Source organism: Lactuca virosa, chromosome 5 (genome assembly GCF_052849685.1).
Source record: "Lactuca virosa cultivar CGN04683 chromosome 5, Lactuca_virosa_CGN04683_v6, whole genome shotgun sequence".
Classification (NCBI taxonomy): domain Eukaryota; kingdom Viridiplantae; phylum Streptophyta; class Magnoliopsida; order Asterales; family Asteraceae; genus Lactuca; species Lactuca virosa.
This window is the reverse complement of record NC_136430.1, coordinates 416,050,941-416,058,778: the sequence shown is the minus strand read 5'-3', so window position 1 is coordinate 416,058,778 and position 7,838 is coordinate 416,050,941.

Sequence of the window (7,838 nt, the reverse complement as noted above, 5' to 3'; positions counted from 1 at the left end):
AACAAACTATACAATGTCACCGTTGAATTCGAAATCCAAGGCGTCCAGATGTTCAAAGTAAATGCTATTTTAGATACTGGTGCAACCGCTTGCTGTGTAAGCAAGGCAGTCATACCACAAGAAGCCTTAGAACCACTTGAACGAACTGTTTATTTCAATGGTGTTAACTCACGGCAACCTGCAGATCACAAAATTAAACCTGGCTACTTTGTGATTGAAGGTAATAAATTCAGAATGCCTCTGATCTATGTTCTTGATATGAGCATAAGTGATGGAATACAAATGCTCATCGGAACGAATTTCACAAGAGCCATGAATGGAGGAATTCGAATTGAAGGGGACGAAATAACCTTGTACAAAAGGGTTACAAAAATAAGATCTTTCCCCCAGGCAGAGGTTGCTGCAGTCGAAGAAGTTCAAGGATGGGACTGGTACGACGATGAAGCTCATCAAATGTTACAGGAAGCATATGTAACTTCACCTGCTATACCAGAGATTAGTCTAAATCTCTCAAAAGATTTCAACCCAGTCATCCAAGAGCTTAAGCAACAAGGCTATATTGGTGAAGAACCGTTGAAACACTGGCGAAAGAATGGAGAGTTGTGCAAAATTGATATCATCAACCCTGATATCACAATACAAGACAAGCCTCTCATGCACGTGACACCGGCCATGGAAGACGCCTTCAAAAGGCACATTGATGCTCTACTACAATTAGGAGTTATAAGACACAGTTCAAGTAGACACAGGACCATGGCCATGTTAGTCAACTCAGGCACAACAATCGACACCAAAACTGGTGAAGAGATAAAAGGAAAGGAACGTATGGTCTTCAATTATCGAACATTGAATGACAATACGTACAAAGATCAATACTCTCTGCCAGGTATTAACACGTTGCTACACAGAATCGGGAGATCCAAGATTTATTCCAAATTTGATTTAAAATCAGGATTCCATCAAGTAGCAATGGAAGAAGCATCCATACCATGGACTGCTTTTCTGGTACCAGGAGGATTATATGAATGGCTAGTTATGCCATTTGGGCTAAAAATGCCACAGCAATCTTCCAACGAAAAATGGATCGATGTTTTAGAGGAACAGAAAATTTTATCGCAGTTTACATTGACGACATTTTGGTCTTCTCAGAAAACGAAGAGCAACATAAACACCATTTAAGGATATTGGTTCAAAAGTGCAAAGAATTTGGCCTCGTCCTCTCTCCAACAAAAATGAAGATTGCAGTAACAGAAATAGATTTCCTCGGAGCAGTCGTTGGAAGGCAGAAGCTTAAACTCCAACCACACATAATTAAGAAAATTGCTGATTTCAATGAAGAAAATATGAAGACAAAAGCAGGCCTACGATCATTCTTAGGAATTCTTAATTAAGCAAGAGGATATATCCCAAAGCTTGGTATCTTACTTGGACCCCTATATGAAAAAACAAGCCTGCATGGAGACAAAAGGCTCAAACCTTCAGATTACGAACTGATAAAGAAGATAAAGAGGCAGGTTCAAGAGTTACCAGACCTTCAAATCCCACCAAAAGAAGCCTATTTAATCCTAGAAACGGATGGATGCATGGAAGGATGGGGAGGAATTTGCAAGTGGAAGAACAAGAAAGGAGACCCAAAGTCTCAAGAACAAGTTTACGCCTATACCAGCGGGAGGTTTAAAACTATACAATCCACCATTGACGCTGAAATCAATGCCTGCATAAACACACTGGAGAAATTGAAGATCCATTACTTAGACAAGAAGGAAATAACCCTCAGAACCGATTGCCAGGCAATAATTAGTTTTTACAACAAAACTAATTCCAACAAAGCCTCAAGAGTCCGGTGGTTAAAGTTTACAGATGCAGTTACAGGAACTGGAGTACAAATCAATATCGAACATATTGATGGCAAACAAAATGTTTTAGCAGACTCCTTATCACGAATGGTAACCTTTTGTTTGCAGGATCACGAGAAGCAGCCAGAGGCCAAGATGATAATGAAAGTAGCCGAAGAAGCAATCCAGGATAAGAGAATTAGTAAAGACCAAAGGATGGAAGAACTCAAGCAAATGCAAAGCCTTTTGGAAGAATTGAAGTTACTACCAAAACCCATAATCAAAACCAAGGACCAACCGCAGGAAGTTACTTACCCTTTAGCCCAAAGATTACTCAAGAAAGTCCTTCAACCTTAAAACCACAAAGCATGGCAAACATGAATCTGGCCCAATTTCATGAAGCCCATAAAAAGGAGAAAAATTGTAAAACCCAATGGTATGAAGCAGAAACCCATGACGATAGCGGAAGATGGGAATGGTATGGAGCACGTTTTGGAACATACTCAATACGGGCTAATAAAGTTGAAGCCCAAAGCCAAACCAAAGCCCAAGGAAAAGAAATCATAGATCAGGCAAAAAGAGCCCAAAGGCCTAACAATTCCCTGTCAATCAACTGCATAACTGAAGAAGAGGAAAAGCCCATTTTCAGAAACAACCCGGTCCATGCATACAAGCCTAAAGGAGACTGGACTGGTGAATCACAAGACACGAATAAAAAACTAGGCCCATATGAAACTCACAAATATTATCGTACGGGCCTCGGATACGTAAGGGATGACGATTCCACAGGAGACAATAACAAAGAGGAAGAATGTAACTGTACCAGTTACATTCTTGAAGATGACGGATGGGATGACGCTATACTCCATACACTAGGCCTTCTTTCTGAATAGTGTTGATACACTCTGTGACGAACTGTGGTTCTGTTGTTGGAGTACAGGACTTCTGCCGGAACGAGACTTGCCCTTCTGCTTCTTGAAAGTTCTAGTTGTCTTTCTGGGCTAACCATGGATTCTAAGGTTCTGTTGTACCTTGTTCCAAACGTCCTCTGAAGACTTCTTCTTGTGTTGTACTGAAGTCGTTGAATCTGTTGATATCCTCGTATCTGATCTTCTTGTGTTGGTGGTTGAGTCTGGGTTACAGATTCTCTGTTAAGAACGGCTGCCCTGTGGCTCATTTTCTCGAGTCTTTCTTGTATTCTTCTTTAAATATTATGTTGGGATCTTGGTAAAAGTATATAGGACCTTGTTTTCTTGAAGTGACTGTTTTTTCCGTAATTGAAACTTTGTCTAACCGTTTGGATAAGCTGATGATGGATTCTTCAAGGTCTGCGGGTGTTGCTTCTTTTCCACGACTGACTTCCTTTTGTAGTCTTTCAACCTTTTCTTCTATTTCTGAAAGCTTCTGGTTTTGCTTTATTACTAGATATAATAGGGTGTTGTTTTGTTTAATTATGGCTGCGTTTTGCGCTGCTACACCACTTTTGTAATCAGATGGTTTTGCAAATCCAACTGCAGGTGAATCAAAGTCTTCTGTTGCACCGACGGCTTCCTGATAGTCCGAACTAGCTCTGACACTAGCTAGGCTCATGAGGTTAAGAAGGCTCTTACTTCATGCAGAAGGCGTTCAACCTTCTGGATCTTCTGATTAAGGTCTTCCGTGAGTTTGAGTGCTTCTTTCTCAACCAATTTTGGTTGCTCGGCTATTCTTTGAACTAGATCGAGAACTTGACTTTTAGTGAGGGGTTGATATTGATGTACTTCAAACGAGATTTGCTGTAGGCTTTTTCTGGTTTCACTCTGGGTTTTTCTTATCAATTCCTCACAGGTTTCTAAACGAAGTTGTAATTCCTTTTGATTTTCAAGTATCTGATGAAAACGTTTGATGCAAACTTTTGCGTGTAAAAGTAGTTTATCATGAATACAGGAAATATTATTACTTAAAACTGGCAGCTTGACCTTTTGAGTTTCTTCAAGGTTGAGATATTCAAGGTTAGCAGTTCGGGAATGTTTATACCAATCTGCTATATCTTGTTCAAAACGATCAGTCATAGAAAATAATAACTTCTGTATTTATACTAAGGGAGTTACGATTCTTATTGGACTTGTGGATGCTAAAATTCTTTGAAAAATGTTCACGTTTCCACACATAATTCCCCCTTCTGGGTACTTGATCGCGTGTACTTTGGCTTTTACATTAGTTTTTGAAAACAGGACCCACATAAATAAGAAATCCAATAACAACCGTTTAGGATAATACAGACGATATTACTTTAAATAACCAAAGATTTTTAAACAAAACTAGAAGAAAGGTACAAATATCCTTTTCCTGCAAACCTTGAATGGGCTTTTAAGCTACCATGCTTATAAACGCTTTGTTCATAAGCTCTGATACCAAATAAAAATATAATAGAAATATTTACCAGGAAAGTATTTTTATTCTAAGAACAAAGACTAAATCTTAGAATATTCAAACATATTTATTAAAACTTACTTGAAAAAAAAAGGTTTAAGAACTTCCAACTTATATTTCACACAATATGATTCTTACAAGGGAGATAGAGAGAGAAGTGTATATGGTGCCAAATATGATGATAAGCACAGAAGATTTCCATAACCACATTGAAGTTGCAATCCAAACTCATGGCTATGAAGCATGGCAAGGAGGAGAAAGCAACCTCCTGGTAACCATTAATCTCACCGGAAGATTATCAAACACCAGCTACATGGGCTTTGAATATGAAGTCCAAAATGCAGTAGACCACCTGGAAACAAGCGGAATCATAGCAATTCCAGGCGAGAATCTAAGCATATCAGACCTTGAGGGAAGAAGTTGGCACCTTCAACCATCAACTCAAGCAACAGTCAGAGTTCCAATCGGAGTAGCTGTCAATAACAGGCTTGACAGATCACAAAGCTTAAAGTTCACAAGATACTCACGAAGGCCAGAACCTAGAAGATACTCTGTTGACAATAATGATAGAGAAGTCCTTGAGCAAGATGAGCCTGAAGAAGAATTTATTGGGGCATTTATTCAACAAAACAATTGGGATACTCTAGGAGAGCCATCTGGAAAATTTGACTATTTGGTCAAATATGATCCCCCTTCTGAAACAATTGCAATAGAGGACATCATACCTTCCGGCTGGGAGACGGATGATGAACAAGACGAAGATGAACATGATCAGAAAGACCCCTTTGGTGCGATAAACACAGAAAAAACAGTTGCCGTCACAACCGAAGAAGACGCTATGGAATATCCAAGAATCCGAAAGCTCAGAAGAGACCTAGAGCAGTTAGCCTTCCCAAATACAGAAGAAAGCGGACAATATGATCCTCCAAGTGATCATAATATGGGTCTCCCAACCTACCCACCTGCTAGACAGCAACAACAGCAGCAACCCACAGGGTTCAACTATCCAAGAACCAATAGAGTGTTTAAAGGAGGATATGGTGAATACTATAATCAGTAGTGGACATTACCACCAGCCCACCTCGGCACAGGAGTTTTACTAATCCTACCAGCAGATCCAGGCTTATGGGCAGACGTAATCTCCAGATGGGAGTCTATAACAATTAATAGACTCAACGACCAAGATTGGCCTGACAACAAAGCAAAACTTGCATTTGTTGAAAATCTATTTGGAGAAAATGAAAAAAGAATGTGGCAACAATGGCGAACCATGTACCCTGATGCCTACACCACACTAGAGGCTATAGCGGACGACCCACAAAACATTACTTCACAAGTTCGCCAAATTATTCTTCTGGAAGACCCCTACCGAGGATCTACTGAAGAACAAGATGCAGCCTACAGAGATCTTGAACGACTCACCTGTGAACACACAAAAGACCTATGGAAATTCCTTGATGAATTCAGGATTTTGGCTTCAAAATCAGGCAGGATGTTCTTCCCATCCACAACAGAGAAATTCTTCACCAAACTTCCACCAATATTATCAAAGAAAATTGAAGAATTATTTAGAGCCAAATATCCTGGTCTTGGATCAGGAGTCCTACCAGCGATCAAGTTCACACATAGCTTTGTTGCAGAAATGTGCAAAGAAGCTGCCCTACAAAAAGAATTAAGAGCACTTGACTTCTGTTCTAACATCCCAATCCCCGGATATTATAAAGCAACAAAGAAATACGGCCTCAGAAGATCAACAACATACAAAGGTAAACCCCACAAAACCCACATCAAGGTCTTCAAGAGGAAATATAAAGATGAAAGGAGCAGGATTTCCAAATGCAAGTGCTACATCTGTGGAAAGGAAGGACACTTTGCACGAGACTGCAGAAGTGAAAAAGGGAATATGGCTAGAGCCGCCGTATTTCAAAATATGGAACTTGGTGATGAATGGGATGTCATTTCAGCCGACAATGATGATTCTAGTGTTTATAGTTTTTCCGAAGGAGAGCAAGGAAAAACAAATCAGAACATTGGGACATTAATCAATGAATCACCACTTGAAGAAACATGTTTTATGTTCCATCCAGGAAGTTCTTCACAAATTCAAAAGCAAACACAGGAAGTGGACTCATGGAGGCCAGACAAACAACTTCCTCAAAATAGCAAAAATTGTCAGCATAATTGGGAAGAAAATGGTCTGACAAACCATGTGATGTGCTATTATTGTGGGATAGCTACAACACATAGGTCCAGGTTACATTGCTCACACTGTAAGCTCACAACATGTGCTCTTTGTGCCTTCAATTACCTTGGCAAAAGGATAACAATCAAAAGAGAAGAAAGAATTGCTGAAAGTACCCAACGAGAGGTTCAGTTGCTAAAAGAACTTTTGCAAGAAAAAGACAAGAATTTCAAACAAGCCCTCCAAGATCAAGCCAAGGAATATGCAGAAAGACTCAGGACTGAAGGGCATGCGCTCTTAAATAGAGACATTGACACTCTAAAACTGCAAAATGAAATACAAAGCTTAAAGGAAACTCTAATGGAGCAAAGAGTTGAAATAGCAAACATGCAGAAAGACTATGAACATCAGCTGCATAATAGAATTATGGATGTTCATATTCTTAAAGATCAGCTTAGAATGGCAAGAGAAAAGATAAAAGATTTAGAGGAAGAGATAAGATGCTTCCAAGAAATAAACACGCCCGAACCAGAAACCCCATACCAAGACTCTCAAAATCCTTACTCGAATGAACAATTCCCACCCTTAGAAACCCAGAAGTCAGCCAAAGTGTTCATCGAAACAGAAGTCCACCATTCAATGAATACAGTTGAAGAACCCAAAGTACGAAAGGTGACAAACAAACTATACAATGTCACCGTTGAATTCGAAATCCAAGGCGTCCAGATGTTCAAAGTAAATGCTATTTTAGATACTGGTGCAACCGCTTGCTGTGTAAGCAAGGCAGTCATACCACAAGAAGCCTTAGAACCACTTGAACGAACTGTTTATTTCAATGGTGTTAACTCACGGCAACCTGCAGATCACAAAATTAAACCTGGCTACTTTGTGATTGAAGGTAATAAATTCAGAATGCCTCTGATCTATGTTCTTGATATGAGCATAAGTGATGGAATACAAATGCTCATCGGAACGAATTTCACAAGAGCCATGAATGGAGGAATTCGAATTGAAGGGGACGAAATAACCTTGTACAAAAGGGTTACAAAAATAAGATCTTTCCCCCTGGCAGAGGTTGCTGCAGTCGAAGAAGTTCAAGGATGGGACTGGTACGACGATGAAGCTCATCAAATGTTACAGTAAGCATATGTAACTTCACCTGCTATACCAGAGATTAGTCTAAATCTCTCAAAAGATTTCAACCCAGTCATCCAAGAGCTTAAGCAACAAGGCTATATTGGTGAAGAACCGTTGAAACACTGGCGAAAGAATGGAGAGTTGTGCAAAATTGATATCATCAACCCTGATATCACAATACAAGACAAGCCTCTCAAGCACGTGACACCGGCCATGGAAAACGCCTTCAAAAGGCACATTGATGCTCTACTACAATTAGGAGTTATAAGACA